The sequence below is a fragment of the Hypanus sabinus genome, unplaced genomic scaffold (assembly GCF_030144855.1).
Source record: "Hypanus sabinus isolate sHypSab1 unplaced genomic scaffold, sHypSab1.hap1 scaffold_578, whole genome shotgun sequence".
NCBI lineage: Eukaryota > Metazoa > Chordata > Chondrichthyes > Myliobatiformes > Dasyatidae > Hypanus > Hypanus sabinus.
In genome coordinates this window covers 45,975-69,473 of record NW_026781437.1, presented here as the reverse complement: position 1 = coordinate 69,473, position 23,499 = coordinate 45,975, and the positions used below count along the sequence as shown (strand labels likewise).

General features: G+C 40.8%; 1 pseudogene; it reads left to right on the top strand.

Annotated features, from left to right (window-relative positions):
• The first annotated feature begins 14,835 nt into the window (after positions 1–14,835).
• LOC132389458 (zinc finger protein 235-like) lies at positions 14,836–16,706 on the top strand (annotated as a pseudogene).
• The last annotated feature ends 6,793 nt before the right edge of the window (positions 16,707–23,499 follow it).

Genomic DNA, 23,499 nt, shown 5'->3' with positions numbered 1-23,499 from the left:
CTCTCTCTCTCTCTCTCTCTCTCTCGCTCTCTCGCTCTCTCGCTCTCTCGCTCTCTCTCTCTCTTATGGTTCAGTCCACAGTCAGCGCTGTCAGCCTGTGACTGACGTCATAGTCCCGCCTCCTTGGAGTCCAAGATCCCTCTGATCATCAACATTGTTCAGGGTTTTGCATTTAACAGTGTACTGTCGCATACATTCCACCTACCGAGCTGCCAAGATGATCATCACTAATCAAATCTCACTGAGATTTCTCAGGACCTGTTGAATTTATTGCCAAGTGCACAAGTACGGGAAGGTACAGGTACAGAGAAACACTGACTTATGGCAGCATCACAGGCAAGTACATTCAGATAACACAGGGAACACAAGTTATACGATTCAGTAACAATCTGTAAATATGTTTTAAGTCATTAACGATATATAAAATACATTGCGTCATGATCAATAATAAAATGTACATTTTGTCTCAATAACAGACTTGGAAATGTTGAATTTGGTCCCTGTCTCCATTCCTCCTGTAATCCACAACCAGCTCCATTGTTTTTGTCATAATGAGGGAGAGGTTGTTTTCTTGACACCACTGTGTCGGGGTGATGACTTCTTCTCTGTCGGCTGCCTCGTTATTATTTGAGATCAGGCCAGTCAGTGTAGTGTCGTCAGCAAATTTAGTTAGCAGATTGGAGCTGTGGGTGGCAACACAACTCATGGGTGCACAGAGTAAAGGAGGGAGGAAGAAGACAACCCTGTGGGGTATGTGTGCTGAGGGTCAGAGAGAGAGAGAGAGAGAGAGAGAGAGAGAGAGAGAGAGAGAGAGAGAGAGAGGTGAGCGAGCCCACACTTAGCACATGCCGGCGATCTGTCCGAGGAAGTCCAGGATCCAGCTACACAAGGCAGGGAGAAGGCCGAGGTCTCTGAGCTCCATGTCGATACTTCACGCCTTCGTACGGCTACTGCTCTGCCCATGACTGCAAGGAACTGCAGAGAACATCAGAGAAACAAGCCTCCACTTCGTGGACTCTTCCTACATTCATTCCCCTCCCTCGAAAAAGCAGGCCATGTACTCAAAGACCCTCACAACCTGGACATTCTCGCTGCAAACCCGCTCCCGCATCGGGGAAGAGATACAAAAGCCTTAAAGCGCGAACCACCCGGCTCAAGGACGGCTTCCTGTCTGTGGTTATAAGCCAAATGAATGATAAAATGGACTCGGCCTCAGAATGTAACTCGACGTGACCCTGCACCATATGTCTATCTGCACTGCACTATCTCTGCAGCCATAATGCTTTGTTACATTGTTGTTTTGTCATTTACATTTTTCATTTTTAGAATCTTTTTAACTAGTACATAATCTTCTCCAGCTATAGAATGAAACAAGACTTCAATAGATTAATATGTATAAAATTAATAAAGCTGAAGAAAAAAACTAATCGCAAAATATAAAAATGGAAAATATATATAGGAAAAGGAAGGAAATAAAGAACCCCATCTAACTAGGGGGGAACCCACTAACAACAAAAAAGGGGAAAAACCCATTAGGAATCAACCCCCTGGAGCAAAACGTTTAACCATCATCTAAATATAAAAATAGAATCATCAACCGCCATTTCATATTTATAAAAAAAAATAAAAGTGGAAGGAAACCATATAGCATAGTTCAAATTAAATGATAATATTTGGCAAAGAACCCCATCTTCTCTCAAAATCGAATCGAGGATCAAAAGTTCTCCTAATTTTTTTCAAAATAAGACATAAGATTCCTTGAGAAAACCATTCAATTAATTCAAGGGAAGAAGTACCTTTGTGTTTTAATAAAATAGCCCTTCTTGTCAATAGTGTAACAAATGCAATTACATGTTGATCTGGAGATGAAATACCCTGAATATGATGTGGAACTATACCAAATAGAACAGTCAACCTATTAGGTCGTAAATTCATTTTCAGAGCTTTAGATCTTGTTGGAAATAAAGATTTCCAAAACGATTTTAATGATGAACATGCCAGAACATATGTGACAAAGTAGCTACTTCAGTTTTATATTTATCACAGCATTTGTCTATACGAGGAAATATTTTAGATAGTCTCTCCTTTGTTAAATAATAACGGTGAACAATTTTAAATTGAATTAAACAATGGTTGGCACATATAGAAGAACAATTTCCGTTTTTCAAAACTCGAAGCCAATCTTCATTAACAAAGGTCATATTAAGCTCTCTCTCCCAATATTGTTTAATCTTTAGTGATATGTTCTCATTTGTAATAAAAATAAGTTATACATTCTGCCAATGGAAACTTTCTCTAAGGGATTCAATTTCAAAATGTTATCTAACAAATCAGATTCTTGTAAATATGGAAACTTAGGTAAGCATTGTTGTAAAAAATGTCGAAACTGAACATATTCCAAAAAATGTGTATGAGCGAGAGAAATTTTGTCAATTAGCCCTTCAAAGGTCATCAATCGACCATCACAAAATAAATCTGTAAAAGAATGGATCCCTTTATTGTTCCATAGGAGAAAAATGGGGTCAGTTGTTGAAGGTTTAAATGAAAAGTTTCGATATAAAAAACTAGACAACTAAATTGTTTCAAATTTAAAAAAATAACGAAACTAAACCCAAATCGATAAGAATAGTTTAATAACCGGGTAACGATTTAAATTTGGAATTTTGGAGAGCTGTAAAGGTAATGGAGCTGCTAATATTGAAGTTAAATGAAATTGTTTAACAGCTTTTAATTCCAAATCAACTCATAATGATTTTTGTTTTAATATCAAGCCAATATAACCAAAATCATAATTGTCTAATATTCACAGCCCAATAATACAGTCTTAAATTAGGAAGTGCAAGTTCACCATCTTTTGCAGATCTTTGTAAATTATACTTATTAATTCGTGGTCTCTTATTGTTCCAAATAAAGGAAGAAATAAGAGAGTCAATTTGATCGAAAAAAAATTTTAGTTAAAAAGATAGGTATACCAAGCAAGGCAGTAAGGGGGATTTGGGTCAAATTGGACCCAAAAAAGTTGTGAAAAGGTATGGAATACTTCCCACCAAAACTTTTCAATTGTAGGGCCAAACCAAATCATATAAATTAAAGAGGCATCAGCCGTGTTGCATTTATTACAAAGTGGAGAAACATTCGGGTAAAAACTGGAGAGCTTCTGTTCAGAATCGTAAGCTCTATGAACCACACTAACTTGTAGAAGAGAATGACGAGCACAGAAAGATGATTTATTAACCCGTTTAAGAATTCGATTCCATCTATCATCAGAAATCTGACAATTTAGGTCATCCTCCCAAGCTCTTTTTATTTTATCAAAGAAGTCTTGTCTAGAATCAATCAACAAGTTATAGATACCGGTAATAGAACCATTTACAAAAGTGTCCTGGTAAACCTCTTCTGCGCCCTCTCCAAAGCCTCGACATCCTTCCGAGAATGGGGGCGACCAGAACTGTATGAAACACTCCAGATGTGGTCTAACTAGTTTTATAAAACTGTGTTACGAACTGTGACGTTGTAGAAACGAACCACCAGCAACAGAGTTCACACTGGAGTCTGGTTTTGATGTTAAACCCATTCTCTTTATTAGTATCTACTTATAACATAGTAATTTAACGAAATAAAGAAAAGTTAGCAGTGTTATAGATGTGTAAATATAACTCCCAGACTATCGAGCCTGAGGGAACAAAGCTCAGAGTCTTGAGATGGAAAAGTAGGAAAGTTCAGTAATCCACGGAATAAATGATGGGGGAGAGATATTTGTAATCCATGGTGAAACGTAGAGAAAAGGCCGTTACTTCAAAATAACCGTCGACGAAGTTCTTATCCGTTGAATCCGTCCACATACGAGTTATCGGCGAAAGTGACCTGTCACAGGAATACCGTCTTCCAGGGGTTACCACACAACATACCCAGGCAAGGGTTAACACAAGATATTCCAAAACCCACTCCTATGGATTATACGAAGTGACAGCCACACACATTCGTTGTGGTTCCGTGTACCGATGATCAACCCACTCTTGTGGGCAGAGGAGAGTTCCAAGCCTCAGCTGCGTCTAACTGAAGCGATCAGCTTTTCCAGTCTCTCTCTCTCTCTTTAGACTGGCCGACTGCCTGTCTGCAGATCGCTCTCTCTCTCTCTTATGGTTCAATCCACAGTCAGCGCTGTCAGCCTGTGACTGACGTCATAGCCCCGCCTCCTCACGCCGGCGCTCTTAAAGAAACAGTCACAGTACGACCGCAGGCTCGTAACAGCCGCAACACAACTTCCTGACTTTTGAGCTCAATGCTTCAACTAATAAAGACAACCATGTCATTTGCCTTCTTAACCACCCGATCAATCTGTGCAGTCTCTTTCAGGGAGCGATGAACTTGGAGTCTAAGATCCCTCTAATCATCAACACTGTTCAGGGTTTTGCATTTAACAGTGTACTGTCGCATACATTCGACCTACCGAGCTGCCAAGATGATCATCACTAATCAAATCTCACTGAGATTTCTCAGGTCCTGTTGAATTTATTGCCAAGTGCACACGTACGGGAAGGTACAGGTACAGAGAAACACTGACTTGTGGCAGCATCACAGGCAAGTACATTCAGATAACACACGGAACACGAGTTATACGATTCTCTGTCAGTAACAATCTATAAATATGTTTTATGTCATCAACAATATATAAAATACATTGCGTCATGATCAATAATAAAATGTGCATTTTGTGTCAATAACAGACTTGGAAATGTTGAATTTGGTCCCTGTCTCCATTCCTCCTGTAATCCACAACCAGCACCTGTGTTTTTGTCACAATGAGGGAGAGATTGTTTTCTTGACCCCACTCTGTCGGGGTGATGACTTCTTCTCTATACACTGCCTCGTTATTATTTGGGATTCGGCCGATCAATGCAGTGTGGTCAGCAAATCTAATTAGCAGATTGGAACCCGCCACTGCAGCCCCACAGTGCACTATGTACTGATTGCAAAGCTACGAAATTGCATGTGAATAGCCTCCCCTCCCCCAACTCCACTCTTTCTGCGTCACCAGCAGACTGGGACATCTCACATCTCGCTGCCTCCGCCAGGACATTAAACTGTGAACAACTGTGGTCAGGGACTGATCTCTGGGGTACTCCAAACGCTACCTCCTTCCAGTCTGAAAACGATCCACTCATCCAGACACACACTACCGGCAGTTTATCGATCTCCAACGAAAAAGCCGAATCACCTACTCCTGAGGGTCAATACCATTGCTGACTCTGAGTTTACCACCGTCAAATGCCGGGAGGGACATAATAATCAGAAAGTCTGTAGTCACAGCCGTGTAAATAAAATGTGATCTCAGTAGGTGTGTGGCGCATGCTCAGAATGCGAAGGAGACGGACAGACTGAGCCAAGTCACAGACTGATGAAGGGGAGGAATGATCCATTTTGATATAGAGAGGGAAGCGGAGAGTTTGATGTTCTGCCTGATGCCGGAACTTTGGCCAGTTAGAAGATGAAGTCTTGTCCCCCCAAGTTGTTTTGAGTTGTGACAGTGTTTTTCTCAGAAGGCACCATGGAAAGTAAATAATCTGAGTGGAAATGTTGTCCTGCACCCTCTGACGTGGTTTGTAAACTTTTAACAGTTTAGAAAAGACAAAGGATTTGTGCATGGGAATCACAAACACAACAGCTCGTTAGTGCCGCTGTATCTGTCAGTTCACCAGCGCTTGAATGCCGCCGATCCTTGAATGTGGAGGCGGAGATGGCGGAGAAGTCAACGCTCCCTCTTGCTGCAAGGAGAGCCCAAACATTATCCATGCCCGTCATCTGATTGGATACATCGCAATGACGTTGATAGCACTGTGACGTCATTCTGGCTCTCATTTTGGAAGGGATTCAGTCGGCCATCGCAGATACACCAACAGCTTCGCTCTGGGAAGCGGCCGTTCACCTGCTCCGTGTGTGTGAAGAGACTCATTCAGTTAACCCACCTTGTGATGCTCCGGTGAGTTCACAATAAATAGAGGCCACATTTCTGTCCGGAGTGAGCAAAGAGTTTTACTCAATCATCCCAGCTGCTGTAGCACCAGCAACTTCACATCAGGGAGGAAGTTCAAATCAGCTCCGTGTTAAATGTTTCACCATCACGGTGACTGAAGGCAGCTGCAGGTTCATGAGGGACTGTTACTGTCAGATTCTGCAGTTCTTGCGGCTGCTCATCGCACCCAGGACTGAACCCTGGTCACTGAGCATTGGACGAGTCTGTTCTGCTGATGTTAGCCTTAAACTAGACTGGTGTTTAATATTGTGGATCTGTGAAAGACAATTCAGTCTGTATCAAATCCCGTGTCTCTCTTGAGGGGCCACTCAGCCCAGCTGGTCCCTGCCCATGTTTCTGTTCCATATCAGTATATGAAAATCTATCCCTGACGTTCCCCTCTCACCCTCACTGAGATGACAGGTTGCAACTAGTCACCACTCCGTGGGATAGGAGATTTCCCTTGAATGTCATAGAATCACAGAAAACTACAACATATTACCGATACTTTGTCCCACAATGTTGTACCGGCCATGTAACTTACTCTAGAAACTGTCTAGAATTACCCTACCGCATAGCCACCTATTTTCATAAGCTCCATGTACCTATCTAAGAGTATCTTAAAAGACCCTATTGTATTCGCCTCTACCACCATCGCTGGCAGTGCATTTCACTCACACACCATCCTTTGTTTAAAAAACTTGGCTCTGTCATCTCCCCTGTCCCTACTTCCAAGCAGATTAAACCTATTCCTCCTCGTGTTAGCCGTTTCTGCCCTGGGAAAAAGCCTCTGACTATCCACACGACCAATGCCTCTCATCATCTTATACACCTGCATGAATTCCCTGCATGATTTTCTCCGGGCTGAACAAGACGATGAGCTCACTGTGGTTGTGACGTTGTTCAGGGCTCCGGACGAAGTTGGTTAAATTCCTTCTTCCCCGCTCTTTTCAACGTTTTGTGTCATTTTCACCAATTTTAAATGACTGTGCCTCAGACAGCTGGGTTGTTGTAATTGTTACATACCAGCAGCAACAGATCACCAACGGAGTCTGGTTTCGATGTTAAAACCACTATCTTTATTAGTATTGTGACGGGGTCCTGAATTACCCCTATGAAGTGTGTTTTTGAAAAGAGAGAGGGAGATGTTCAACACGAGAGAGAGAGAGAGAGAGAGAGAGAGAGAGAGAGAGACAGACAGACAGACTGACTGCTCGGAGATGGTGTTATGGTTTCTCTGCAAGCTTGTTGACACTTTTACAAGGACACTGTCAGCTTCTTCCAGAGAGAGAAGGGAGGAACTGTTTGATGGACAGCTGGGGGTCAGCACGGTGAGATAAGTAGGAGGTCCGCTGATAGACCTCCAGACACATGGTTTTGGACACTGAATGAGCTTTGTTGTGTCCACAGAAAAAGTTGGGCTTTGGAAGATCGATCCGGAACATCGATCAGTGGCTCTCGCAGTGTGAAAAGGCTGTGACCGGTGGGGAGTTATTCGTGTGTCCATCCCTCGCCTGGGTTAATAACTCCACCACTGAAGAACGGTCCCGTTTGTAGTGTCACAGTCGGTGACTTCCAAAGGATTTCGGAGGACGACGGGGCTATCGACGGCGTCAGCTTACCTGAAGACACAAACCTCTCCTTCTCTCTCTCCATCACTGCTCGACTCAATCCCACGAACTGAACCGAACTTCACTCATCACCGTCAGACGGTATCCATTCACCCCGAGGCGTGAAGAAGCTTGGCTTTCCTATTTCCACACACACACACACACACACACATAATCATTGCTAACCTGGTTGATATATCTGCATTTATATTGCTGTATCGCGTAGTTACTAATAAACAGCATTAGTTTACAGCAATACCAGACTCCACGGTGTTTTCAATTTCTGCTGGTTCTTTGACCCGTCACGGGGTACCTAACAGTATCTACTCCAAATATAAAAGATTAAAGGAAATAAACAGAATTTAACAGTGTAATGCGGATATATAGCTCCCAAACTGTCAAGCTTGGGAAACAATACTTAAAGTCTTCAGATGGTAAATTAGAAAAATTCAGTAATCTACGGAATAAGTGAGTGAGGGGAGAGATTTGTAAATCCACTCGAAAATGTAGAGAGAAGGCAATTACGAAGAATTCCACACACATTCCACGCTGGGTAAACGAAATAACAGTCGCCAAAGATCTTATCCGTCGATTAGCTCCGAAATCCACTTAGAAATATCACCAGGTGACAGTCACAGGAATATCGTCTTCAAGTGATTACCACAGAACACCCCGATTCCAGGTAAGGGCCAACAAAAGTAAAACCACAGGATACTCCAGCAAATCCACACATATGGATGATACGAAGTGACAGTCACACATCCGTTGTGCACTGCGTGCCGATGATCAGATCAACCGTACCTTTTGGGCATGGAAGAGTTGCAGCCTATAGCAGTCACACGCTGAAGTTCCAACAGCTTGTCTCCCTCTCCCTCTCCCGCTCCCTCAGGCTGCCGCAGCTTGTGTCTGACGTCACAGCCCCGCCTCACTCAGGCACTTAAAGCGACACTCACAGTAAACGAACCTGCGGTCTCGTAACACAATGCACCTCTAAAGTCTGACAGCAGGCAAGCGAGTGAAACTTCGATGGTGCAGAGTCAGAAACAAAAGAGTTGCCAGCCTGAATCAGGGGCTCCAGGGAGAAATGGGGTCCAGAGGAGGAGGACGAATAAGACCAGCAGGATGTGGTTAAAAGTGAAAGATTAGAAGCATTTGGAAACTGGTTGATCGAAAAAAAAGGGGGTTAATTTCTGCAAAACACAGGTGGAAATCAACAGATCTGGCAGAAATTTTGGAGAGGAATAAATAGAAAACGTTTAGGCAGAGCCCCTTCCGCATGCCTAGCCTGTGTACTCCGCTGCTTAGTTGCTCTCTGAATTGTTTTGTGTGTATGCGTCTCTGTATTTCCAGCAACTGCAGAAACTCCTGTGTTTTATATCTGCATTTTACTTTGGCATTAGATACACGTTGATATTGAGTATATTGCTTATGGGAGCCGCTTTCTGCGTTAAAACAGCTGCAGATTTTTTCTATACCCAAGATAAAAAAAAATGAGATATGGACATTGAACCAGTGCTTACAGAAATCTTTAATGGCACCGTGATTACCCATAGGGCCATGAGTTAAGAATTTCGTCGGCGCTGAAGCGCTGATGAAATGCGCAGGCGTCAGGCTGAGGCCGTCCCTGAGTTTCACGCATGCGCGCAGTACACAGAAGCATCTGAAAATGTTGACTGCAGGTAAGAGTGATTCTCCGAGTTTTTATCTTAAACACCGACTTCGGGATAATTCCTCTGAATTTCGGACACCGTGACCAGCAACCCCGGGACAGTCATGCCCTCTTCCCTCTCTCTCAGCCCCACGATCCGTACACGGGCCCCGGGGAGCTTCCGGCTGATGAGGGAATGGGAACCGATGGATCTCTCAGACAGAGCTGAGCTCCAGCTATCTAAATGTAAGGATTAGGAACTCGGAGAAAGGGAACAAAATCTTTTACATCTCCAGTTGAGAAAATCGGCATTAGCACACTTTTCCGTAGATGCTGCCTGGCCTGCTGACCTCCTCCAGTATTTAGTGTGTGTTGCTTCCTCTACCTCCTCTTGTTCTGGACTTTTCTACCGGTGAGAACATGTTTTGTCCCATTCTCTCTGGGTACGTAATGATATCAAACACCCTTGCCCTGGGCAACAAGTAGCTTTCACATCACAAATGTGCCAGACTCCAGTGAGACAGACTACTGCCCTTCCCTTCATATTCATTGGGATTTCATTCACTGAGTTCACCACCGTCAGTCATTGGGGGAGGGTTCAGGGGGAATATTTATGTAGAATACAGAAACTAGTGATGCCTGTTTGCATTTTGGTGATGCAAAAGTTGCTGGAGAATTTGCAAGTGGGAAGAAGTGGAGTGATATTTGGAAATCTGACTTTTTAAAGTGTAATTTAGCAAGGAAACCACATATGGACAATGTGCAAAAGCTTTGGTGAGAAAATCCTCCATTTCCTGTTCCAGGCCTGCTACATAGGTTGTGTGAGAGTGCAGATGAACTCGATCAAACCCAGAGGAGATCAAAGTTCCTATTGACAGTGATTTGCTAGATGTTAAAATGAATACCTCTCTATATAAAATTCACTGTGCACGTCTTGTCACTGGGTAAAAAATGCACAGTGCAAGATATATCTGCACACTGGTTATTACAAATTAGAGGGGAGATTACTACAAATTAGAGGGGTATTGGAGGGAAGGAGGGGAGACCACCAGTGTCCCTGATGCCCTCACCTACAAGATGTGCAGCTTGTAACCCAGCACTTCAATGAGCTGCAACTTGAAATGGGTGAATTCCAGATCATCCAGCAGTTGGAGGGGGTGATAGATATGACATGAAGAGAGGTGATTTACTCCCAAGGTGCAGGACACAGGAAACTGGGTGAGAGTCAGGAAGGGGAATGAGGTTAAATAGGCATCGCAGAGTACTCTAGTGGCCATCCCCCACAACAACAGGTGGACCACTTTAGAAGCTGTTGGGGGGAATTACCTGGCAGAGGAAAGTCAAAGGGCTGATGGGGGATTTGTCAGAGGAACAGAACAAGAGGGGACGAATATCCTAGTGGTAAGGCTTGCTAGTGGTAGTGAGCAGGGGAGGGGGTTAAATAAAATGTGGTTAAAATAAGTTGTAGGGGGAATGGGAGCCAGAGTGACAGAACAGATAATGGAGAGGGTGAATTGAATTGACTTTATTAGATACATACTTCATAAACATGAGGAGTAGAAATATTTACCTTACATCTCCATCTAAATGGGCAATGTGTAATTTATAGTGATTTATAATAGATAGTTTGTACATAGGACAGTAATATAACATTGAAATGCAATTGTATCAGCATGAATTAATCAGTCTGATGGGCTGGTGGAAGATGATGTCTCGGGGCCTGTTGCTCCTTTTGCTGTGATACCGTTTCCTGGATGATAGCAGCAGGAACAGTTTGTGTTTGTGGTGAATTGGGCCTGTTTGTCCCCGATATTCGTTGGGACCTTTTTACACACCTGTCTGTGTAAATGTACTGAATCATGGAAAGTAGATTGTGCAATGTATAATTTCCTTGTTTATACTTAGAGACATTTTTTGGTGTATAAAATGATGAGGGGTATTGAGCGTGTGAGTGGCCAGAGGAGTGTTTTTTCCCCCCAGGGTTGAAATGGTTAATGCCGAGTTTCCACACTCCCAAAGACCCTTTGTCCATCTCCTGAGTAAATTGAGTTTGAAAAATATTTAATGTCTCCCCCATCTGCTTTGGTTCCACTCCTGGATTGCCATTCCGGTCTTCCAGAGGACCAACTTTGTGTCTCGAAATCCTTTTGCTCTTAATCTATCACTAGAATCGCTGAGGATTATCCTTCACCTTTTCTGTGACAGCAACCTCATGCCATCTTTTAGCCATCCTGATTGATTTCTTATGCGTTCTCTTGCATTTCTTATACTCCATAAGAAACTGACTGCCTATCCCTGTTGTGCAATTCCATTTTGTGCTTTACCAGGGTCTCAATATCTCTTGCAATCCGAGTTTCCCTACAGTTTCTATCTTTACCTTTTATTCTGACATACCCGCTTACTACTTTCAATATTTTGCTTTGAAGCCTCCCATTTACCAAGCACACCTGTGCCATAAAGCAGCCTGTCCCAGTCCACAGTTGCCAGATCCTAGTGTTGATTCCAGGTGTTTACCCATGTCCTGGACACATCCACCTTTCCTACACTGCTCCTTGGATTGAAATATACAGGGCTCAGCATATTCACTGCACCATGCTCAACTTTTTCATTCCTGACTTTGTCTGAGGCCTGAACAACATCTGTCTCCACAACCTCTCCAATCTCTGTTCTGTTATTCAGGCTCCCATTCCCCCTGCAACTTTAGTTTAACCCTCCTTACCCCCACCTCCCACCATGCAGATCTATCACCCCTTTGGCTTTCCTCTCCCAGATCAATAAAAAGGAGGTGCATACCAGGTACAGGCAGATAGGAGCAAATGGGGTACTTATGATATACAGGAAATTCAAGTGAACACTTATAAAATAAATAAAAGAAGGCATGAGGTTGCCCCAGCAGACAAGGTGAAGGAGAATCCTCAGGGATTCTGCAGATATGTTGAGAGCAAAAAGATTGCAAGGGAAAAAAATTAATTCTCTGGAAGATCAGAATGGTAATCCATATGAAAGTATGGCATAGACTTGGGAAGATTTTTTTTGTATCCGTATTTACTCAAGAGATGAACACAGAGTCTATAGAAGTGAGGCAAAGCCGCATCAACTTCATGGACCCTGTACAGATTACAGAGGTGGAGGGGTTTGAGGCAAATTAGTGTGGATCAATCCCCAGGGCCTGACAAGTTGTTCACTAGGACCCTGCGGAGGACAAGTGCAGAAATTATTGGGGCCTTAGCACAGATATTTAAATCATCCTCAGTGACAGGTGAGGTACTGGAGGATTGGAGGACAGACAATGTTGTTCTGCTGTTCAAGAAAGGCTGTAAAAATGAACTAGGAAATAATACGTTGGTGAGCTTGACATCAGAACTGGGAAATTTATTGGAATGTGTGTGCAGGAACCAGGTATATACTGTAAGTATCTGGATAGGTGTGGACTGATAAAGGATAGACAGCATGGCTCTAGCCAATCTGTTAGAGTCTCTCGAGGAAGTTATCAGTGAAGTGGATGAAGGCAAGGCAGTGGATGTTGTCTACATGGACTTTAGCAAGGCACTTGACAAAGTCTCATATAGGAGGTTGGTCAAGAAGGTTCGGTCACTCAGCATTCAAGATGAGACAGTAAATTGGATGAGACACTGTCTTTGGGAGAAGCCAGAGTGTGGTAGCAGATGGTTGCCTTTCTGACTGGAGCCCTGTGACTAGTGGTTGCCATAGGGATCAGTACTGGATCTGTTGTTGTTTGTCATCTATATCAGTAATCTGGGTGATAGTGTGGTTAACTGGATCAACACATTTGTGGATGACAACAAGACTGGGGGTTTAGCGGACTGCGAGAAGACTATCATGGCTTGCAGTGTGATCTGGACCAGGTGGGAAAATGGTTTGAGGAATGGAAAATGGAATTTAATGCAGACCAGTGTGAGTTGTTACAGTTTGGTATGACCTACCAAGGGAGGTCTTTCACAGTGATTGGTCGGGCACGGAAGAGTGTTGTGGAAGAAAGGGACCTGGGAATACAAGTCCTTAATTCACTGAAAGTGGTATCACAGGTAGATAGGGATGGAATGAATGATTTCAGCCCATTGCCCTTCATGAACCAAATTACTGATAACAATAGATGGATGTTATGGTGACTTCTCGAAGACATTGGTGAGGCCTAATTTGGAGTATTGTGTGCAGTTTTGGTCAACTACCTACAGGGAAGATGTAAAAGAAGTTCAGAGATTTCAGAGAAAATTCACAAGGATGTTGCCATGTCTGGAGAACTTGGGTTATAAGTGAAGATTGAACAAATCAGGACTTTATTCCTTGGAATGCAGAAGATTGAGGGGAGATTTGATTGTGATATGGAGGCACACATAGTGTTAATGCAACCTGGCTTTTTCCACGAAGATTGGGTGGGACAACAACCAGAGGCCATGGGTTAAGGGTGAAAGGTGAAATGTTAAGGGGAACATGAGGGGAAACTTCTTCTCACAGACGGACATCCGGCTGTGGAATGAGCAGCCAGCACAAGTGGTGCATGCGAGCTCGATTTCAACATTTAAGAGGTTTGTGTTGGTACCTGGATGGTAGAGGTGTGGGAGTGGGCTGATTAAATAGTTCAGCACAAACTAGATGGCCCAAAGGGCCTGCTTCTGTGTTGAAATTTTCTATGATTATGGCAAGAACCTGAAATAATACAAAAATTCACTCTAACCCCTTTTGACAGCTGTGTGAACCAACCAGTCATTTCAGCAGGAATTTTTTATATGGCGTTAAAACTGTGGCACTTTAAGTTAATAATACATAAAAGCAGATCCCAGCTGCACGTCAAGAAAAACTATTTGTGTGAGAGTGTTTCAGTTACTGTGGGGCCAGGCACCCATGCAGCTCAGCAGGAACAGGGAATAATACCAATGGAGAGAGTCAAACTGAGCCAGGTCACAGATTGGAGACGGCAGAAATGCCCCATTCTTATAGAGACAGGAAGAGCATCAGGGAATTGATGGTCATTCCAGGTTCCAGCACTCTGCCCAGTCAGGAGATGATTTCTCTGTCCAACTTGGGTTGAACATCACTGTAACAGTGTGATACCAGATGAAACCTTGGCAGCTCAAGTAATCTCATCTGAAATGTTGTCCTGCACCCATTGATGGATTTTGTAAATCTTTTTACAGGTTAAAAATGAGAAGGAATTTGTCTCCAGGAAGCTCAAACACGGCACACCAGTTTTGTTGTCTCTGTCGAGATATTTAAGAAGTGGAGCAAGGGATCCAATTGACCACCCTTCCTGCTCAGACTGTGGGGAGGGATTCACTCAGTCATTTGACCAACTGGCACTCCTATAATTTACACAGGAGAAAGGCCTTTCACCTGCTCAGACAGTGGGAATAGATTCACTCGGTTATCCCAATTGAAGGTACATCAGCAAGTTCACACTGGGCAAGGCCATTCACCTGTCCTGTGTGTGAGAAGGGGTTCAGTCGGTCATCCCACCTGTGGACACACCAGTCAGTTCACACCACACTGGGCAGAGGCTGGTCATCTGCTGAATTTCTGGGAAAGGATTCACTCAGTCATCTGATCTAATGGCTCACCAGCGGGTTCACAATGGGGAGAAGCCATTCACCTGCTCAGTCTGTGGGAAAGGATTCACTCAGTCATCTACCCTACTGGTACATCAGCAAGTTCATACTGGGGAGAAGCCGTTCATCTGCTCAGTCTGTGCGAAGAGATTCACTAATTTATCCAGCCTACAGAAACATCAGCGAGTTCACACTGGGGAAAAGCCATTCACCTGCTCAGAATGTGGGAAGAGATACGCTGACTCTTCCACCCTACAGAGTCATCAGCGAGTTCACACTGGGGAGAGGCCATTCACCTGCTCAGTCTGTGGGAAAGGATTCACTTGGTCATCTGACTTACGGAGTCATCAACGAGTTCACACTGGGGAGAAGCCGTTCACCTGCTCAGTCTGTGGGAAGAGATTCACTCATTCATCTCACCTACAGAGTCATCAGCGAGTTCACACTGGGGAGAGGCCGTTCACCTGCTCAGTCTGTGGGAAGGGATTCACTCGGTTAGCTAACCTACAGAGACACCAGCGAGTTTACACTGGGGAGAAGCCGTTCACCTGCTCCGTCTGTGGGAAGGGATTCACTCATACATCCCACCTACAGAATCACCTGCGAGTTCACACTGGGGAGAGGCCGTTCACCTGCTCAGAATGTGGGAAGGGATTCACTCAGTTATCCCACCTACAGAGTCACCAGCAAGTTCACACCGGGGAGAGAGCGTTCACCTGCTCAGAATGTGGGAAGAGATTCACTCGCTCATCCACCCTACAGAGACACCAGCGAATTCACACTGGGGAGAAGCCATTCACCTGCTCAGTCTGTGGGAAAGGATTCACTGAGTCATCTACCCTACTGGTACATCAGCGAGTTCACACTGGGGAGAAGCCGTTCACCTGCTCAGTCTGTGGGAAGGGATTCACTCAGTTATCTACCCTACAGAGACACCAGCGAGTTCACACTAGAGAAAGACCGTTCACCTGCTGAGAATGTGGGAAAGGATTCACTCAGTCATCCCACCTACTGGCACACCTGTCAGATCACAATGAGGAGTGGCCATTGTTATGAATCCCAAGGTTTTGTTTGCTGTGGATTGTCATTTTAAGAGAGAGAGAGATTAAGAAGGCAAATGTGTCTGACTTGCAGCTTGTTTACATCGCGTGCAGCTTGCTAATTTAAACTGAGGACACAGACACTTAGAGTCAGACGGAGACGAAGGAGGAAAAATGGAAGCATCGAAACCAGGGAACCAGTGGCCAAGGGTCACTGTTTGGAACTTTCCTTTACCCACAAGGGTGGGCTAATTATCGATTCACCGTACATCGAATGTGTGGCTGTCACCTCATTTGATTCATAGGAGTGGATCTGATTTGGGGTATCCTGTGGAGACCACTTATGTGTTAACCATTGCCAGGGTGTGGTGTGGTAATTCATTAAGACGATACCAATTATGACAAGTCACTTAGGGTGATAATTAGTATGTGGATTTGGAAGGATGACAGATAAAATCTACAGCGACTGTTGGTCTCATTTTACCACCATGGAACCTGTGGAGTACGACATAATTGCCTTCTCTCAACATTTACCCTGGATTACAAGTATCTCTCTCTCATCACCTGTTCTGTGGTTCAACTGAACTTTCATACCTTACCACCTCAAGACTCCAAGCCTTGTTTCCCCCAAGCTCAATAGTTTGGGAGTTATATTTATACACATAACACTCACGAGGAAATCTGCAGATGCTAGAAATTCAAACAACACACACAAAATGCTGGTGGAACACAGCAGGCCAGGCAGTATCTATAAGGAGAAGAACTGTCGACGCTTCAGGCTGAGACCCTTCGTCAGGACTAACTGAAAGGAATGATACTAAGAGATTTGAAAGTGGGGGGGGGGGGGGAGGGTGAAACGTGAAATGATAGGAGAAGACCGAAGGTGGTGGGATGAAGCTATGAGCTGGAAAGATGATTGGCGAAAGTGATACAGAGCTGGAGATGGGAAAGGATCATTGGACAGGAGTCCTTGGGAGAAAGAAAGGTAGGGGGGAAGCACCAGAGAGACATGGAAAACAGGCAAACAATTAAATATGTCAGTGATGGGGTAAGAAGGGGAAGAGGTGCATTAATGGAAGTTAGAGGAGTCAATGTTCATCCCATCAGGTCGGAGGCTACCCAGCCAGTATATAAAGTGTTGTTCCTCCAACCTGAGTTTGGATTAATTTTGACAGTAGAGGAGGCCATGGATAGACATATCAGAATGGGAATGTGACATGGAATTATAAAGTGTGGCCACTGGGAGTAGTCTGTTGCTGTTGGTTCGTTTCTAAAGCGTTACGGTTTGTACAAAATGGGGCCTGCGTCTGGGATATAGACAAATTTAAGGATTGATTTAATATTGATTTCATTGGGGAAATCCCTTTTGATTTATTTGTGTGTGAAAATCAGCAGCAATGGATGTTGATAGATATCTGGAAGTGTGAACCTCTCAGGCATTAGAGGACTCCAGAAGGATTGAGTTGTTGAGTATTGCTAAAATGTTAATACTTGCTAAGGTGAAATTGACAATGAGGAGGGCACAGATGCAGAGGATAATAGCTGAGCATTATGTATCTGAGGGAGTGTTTAAAGTGGAGGAGTTGGAGGTGTTTCCTGAAAGTAAACTTCATGAGCTTGAGCTCCAGGACAAGTTAGAAATATTAAAGATGGGGGCTCCGGAAAGGCAGAGGCAGTTTCAGGCTGGAGTGGCAGATAAGCAGAAAGAAAATTCTCTTACAAAGTGTAATTAAGGGGAAGGCTTAGCATGCCTATTCTGCTTTGACAGTTGCTGAAGCAGCTTATTATTTATTTATTTATGCTGCTCCAGTCATCGCCACTGGGCTATAAATGTGCAGGAGCTGTGTGTGGTTCAGTGCTTTGCTCAAAAACACACATGCTGCCTCGGCTGAGGCTCGAACTCATGACTTTCAGATCACTAGTTCAACACCTTAACCACATGGTCACATACCACACATTATGACATATTGAAACAGTCTGTGCTCAAAGCTTGCGAGTTGGTCCCAGAAGCAGACAGGCAAAAGTTTAGAAATTTGAAGAAATCTGTGAACCAGACATACGGAATTTGCTGTTGAGAAATTTGACCTCTGGTGCACATCTGAACATGTAAATGATGATTTTAACAGCTTGAGAGAGTTGGTTTTAATTGAAGAATTCTGAAGGTGTGTCCCTGATGACAGAAAGACGTATTTAGATGGAAATGATGCTGTCACTATGCAGGAATCTGCTGGATTAGCAGATCAGTTTGCTTTAACTCATAAGGTTATGTTTACCCTGAATAAGAGTTTCCAAAAGGCACTTGTCAAGTTGTGGGTAAAACTAATGAGCTGGGGACGTCACGTGATGACGTAGGATCGAGACGGTGGAACCCAGCCCTCCCGTAAAAAAGTTAATAAATCAATGTTTCAGTGAAGAAAAGTTAATCAATACTTTTTTAAGGTTACTTATAAACTACTCCGGATTGTTTTAAGCTATGCCTCATAAACAGAGGACGAAGAAAACTACTACCGTGAAGACAGCTCGAGTTGGAACAGAATCAAGGCCTATTTCTACTGAAGAACCACGGACTCAGGTACAACACACCACCGGTGAAACAGAACAGGAGACTGTGGCAGCATCGGCCATTTCTAAAGGAAATGTTCAACGAGAACTGTGCAAGCGTAAAGGAATGAGCATGCGCAAACGAGAGCAACCAGAACTACAAAACCCAGCAGCGACTGAAACCGACAGTGAAAGTGAATCTGAGAGAGAGCCGGACTCTCTGGAAAAATCAGACAAAGATGAAGATGAAAGTGCCTCTGAAAATACAAAAAAGACTTTGAGGCAAATAATGCATAAATTAAATGCATTAAAAGTAATTAAAGAAAAATAATAAATATGGAAGCTATGTTTGATAAAATGACAAAGAGACAGCAAAAAATGGAAAAGAAAATTACAGATTTGGAAGTCAAAATGGAAGATATGGAAGGAAGAATGAAGAATATGGAATATGATAATAATGCCTGGACATCAGAAAGAAAACAACTCATGGAAAAAATTGATAAGCTTGAAAATTTTGGTAGACGCAACAATATTAAAATTGTTGGACTTAAAGAAGATACCGTAAGAGAAGACCCAATAAATCTTTTCCAAAATGGATTCCTGAAAAATTGGAAATGGGAGAAGAAACTTCAATTGAGATTGAAAGGGTGCACAGAGCCTTAAGGCCAAGATCTCAAGATGATCAAAATCCGCGATCAATTTTGATTAGATGTTTACGATACCAGGATAAAGAAAAGATTTTGAGGGCAGCTGCCCAAAGTGCCAAAAGAAGAAAGGGTCCATTGATGATAGCAGAGAAACCCGTTCTTTTTTATCCTGATATAAGTTATAACATTTTGAAGAGAAAGAAAGTATTTAATCCAGCTAAAAAAGTCTTATGGGAAAAAGGTTGTAAGTTTTTAATGCATCACCCAGCAACAATGATAATTTTTTTGGCGGAGGGAAAAAGATTTTTTTCCCGATTATCGAGATGCGGAGGTGTTCGCACAAAAACTTCCATTTATTCACTAATTAAACGTAGAGACTTCTAACTGTAATGGTTAAAGACGAAGACAGAGATAGTGAATGGAACTGATGGACATTTAAGGATGATATAAGGGAGAAAAGTAAAATTTTAGAAATATTAATTGAGAATAGTATTTTTTTTCTTTTTTTATATATATACTTTTTATGTTGGGGGGGGGGGCTGGGGAGCTTTGTATCGGTTACTACGGGATTCACGTGTGTAATCATGGCGATTGCCATGACCCGTACAATAGAGGGGGGATAATGTTGGTTTTTTTTCTTTCACAACATTAGTAGGGGTGTATTTTGTTTTTTTCTTTATATTCTATTTTTCTTTTATTCTTTTGCCTGGATGATTGGTGGCGACACACATAGCAACATGGAGACTTCAAAAAAGATTTCCCAGGATACCATGAAAGTTGAAAGATTAGGTATTATTATAGATTGGAGTAACATAATTAAAAATAATGACTAATTTATTGAAGTTTTTAAGTTTCAATGTTAATGGGCTTAATGGACCAATAAGAAGAAAAAGAATTTTAACATATATTAAAAAATGAAAATAGATATAGCTTTCTTACAAGAAACTCAATTAACGGATATAGAACATCAGAAATTAAAAAGAGACTGGGTTGGAAATGTTATTGCAGCTTCATTTAACTCAAAGGCGAGAGGAGTTGCAATTTTAGTTAATAAAAATTTACCAATTAAAATACAAAATGTATTAATTCGGCAGGAAGATATTTAATTATACATTGTCAATTTTTTTCAGAACTATGGACTCTTATGAATATTTATGCCTCAAATGAAAATGATGTAAAATTTATACAGGAGGTCTTTTTGAATTTGGCTAACGCACGTGATAAAATATTAATAGGTGGAGATTTTAATTTTTGTTTAGATCCAGTTTTAGATAGATCAACAAAGGCTATTACAAAATCAAAAGTAGCAAAATTAACTATCATTGATGAAAGACTTAAATTTGATTGATATATGGAGAAGAATCAATCCAAAAGAAAGAGATTATTCATTTTATTCAAATAGACATAAAACATACTCAAGGATAGATTTTTTCCTATTATCAACGAATATTCAAGATAGAGTGAAAATGTGGAATAAAAGCAAGAATATTGTCTGATCATTCTCCTTTAATAATGACAATGATAATGATAGATGAAGAGGAATCAATTTATAGATGATTTAATTCAATTCTACTAAAACGTCAAGATTTTTATGATTTTATGAAAAAGCAGATTCAGATCTTTTTAGATACAAGTTTACATTCAGTTGATGATAAATTTATATTGTGGGAAGCAATGAAAGCATATTTGAGAGGCCAGATAATAAGTTATACTTCTAAAATTAAGAAGGAATATATGATAGAAATAAATCAATTGGAAAAAGAGATTATAAAATTAGAAAAAGGATCTCAAAGAAATATGACAGAAGAAAAACGAAGACAACTTATTAATAAGAAGTTAAAATACAATACACTCCAGACATATCGAACAGAAAAAGCAATTATGAGAACTAAACAGAGTTATTATGAACTAGGTGAAAGATCACATAAAGTCCTTGCTTGGCAGGTAAAAACAGATCAGACTTCTAAAACAATAAATGTAATTCGAACAAAAGTGAATGAAATTACTTATAAGCCTCTAGAAATTAATGAGGCTTTTAAGAGTTTTTATTCTGAGTTGTATGAATCAGATTCAAAGAATGATGACGTTAAGATAGAAGGATTTTTATCACAAATAACTCTTCCAAAATTAAATACAGAAGAACAGAAGGGATTAGGTATGCCTTTTACATTGAAGGAGTTTGAAGAAGCTCTGGGATCACTTCAAAGTAATAAATCTCCAGGAGAAGATGGTTTTCCGCCTGAATTTTATAAGAAGTTTAAAGATTTATTAATCCCTCCTTTTATGGAGTTAATACAGCAAGCGAAAAGAACGCATAAACTTCCAGAATCTTTTCCAACAGCTATTTTAATAGTATTGCCAAAAAAAGATAGAGACCTTTTAAAAGCAGCATCATATAGACCTATTTCTTTATTAAACACATTATAAAATAATAGCAAAACTCTTATCTAATAGATTATCTAAATGCTTACCAAAATTAGTGCATATGGATCAAACAGGATTTATTAAAAATAGACAATCAGCAGATAATGTAGCCGGTTTATTTAGTATAATCCATTTAGCGCAAAAGAGGGAGGAAACGAGTGTGGCAGTTGCTTTAGATGCAGAAAAAGCATTTGATAGATTGGAATGGGATTTTTTTATTTAAGGTATTGGAAAAATATGGATTAGGAACATCATTTATAAAATGGATTAAAACCTTAAATACTAATCCCAAAGCTAAAGTAGTGACAAATGGTCAAATTTCAACATCATTTCAATTAACAAGATCAACTAGGCAAGGTTGTCCATTATCACCTGCTTTGTTTGTGTTGGAGCCACTAGCTGAATTAATTAGAATGGACTCAGATATTAAGGGTTTCAGAGTTAATCAGGAATAGTACAAGATTAACTTATTTGCTGATGATGTTCTACTTTATTTAACAGATCCATTACATTCACTACGCAAACTATCTTATAGATTAGAAGAATATGGGAAAAGATCGGGTTATAAAATAAATTCGGATAAAAGTGAAATTTTACCTCTTACTAAAGGAGATTATAATCAATGTCGATTAATAACTCAATTTAGATGGCCGGCAAACGGTATAAAATATTTAGGTATAAGAGTTGATAATGACATAAAAACTTAGACAAATTAAATTATTCACCACTTTTGAAAAAAATTCAGGAAGATCTTGATAAATGGATGGCATTACCAATAACATTAGTAGGTAGAGTAAATACTATAAAAATGAATATATTCCCTTGACTACAATATTTATTAAAATCATTACCAATACAATTACCCCAGAAGTTTTTTCAAGAGTTAAACAAATATGTGAGGAAATTTCTCTGGAAAGGTAAGATGTCAAGAATATCGTTGGAAAAATTGACATGGAAATTTGATCTAGGAGGATTACAACTTCCAAATTTTAAGAATTATTATAAAGCAAATCAACTTAGATTTATTGCATCTTTTTTCGAGAAAGATAAACCTGCATGGATTAGAATAGAACTAGATAAAATAGGAGAAAACGTACCAGAAGATTTTATATATAAATTGGAATCTAAATGGATACGGGGAAAGAAAGAATCTCCTATATTAAAACATTTGATTGACTTATGGAATAAGATAAATGTTGATGATGAGACAAAAAAATCTTTATTAGCAAAGAGATCTTTAATTCAAAATAGACTTATTCCTTTCACAATGGACAATCAACTTTTATATAATTGGTTTTAAAAAGGGGTTAGATATATAGGAGATTGTTTTGAAGGAGGTATATTAATGTCATTTGATCAATTAAAGAATAAATATAAAGTATCAAATAACACTTTATTTTGTTACTTTCAGTTAAGGGCTTATTTAAAAGAAAAATTAGCTCAAACAATGTTATTGCCGAAATCTAATGAAATAGAAATTTTAATTCAAAAAGGAAATATTAAAAAAATTATATCTTGTATGTATAATTTAATTCAAAAACAGGCAATTAAACAAGGAGTCCATAAGTCAAGACAAAAATGGGAAAGTGATTTGAATATTAAAATTGAAGAAACAAATTGGTCAAGACTATGTCTTGATAGTATGACAAATACAATAAATGTTCGGTTAAGATTAGTGCAGTATAATTTTCTACATCAGTTATATATTACACCACAAAAATAAATTAATAAAATCCAAATTTATCAGATCAATGTTTCCGATGTAACCAAGAAACTGGTACTTTTTTACATTCTACATGGTCTTGTTCTAAAATTCACCCTTTTTGGACAAATTTAAGACTTTTACTGGAACAAATTACAGGAACACAATTTCCTCATAATCCAATATTACTCTTACTAGGTGATATTGAAGGGATAAAACCGAAACTTAAACTAAATAAATATCAGAAATAATTCATAAAAATTGCACTGGCAGTAGCCAAAAAAGCTATTGCAGTTCCTTGGAAATCGGA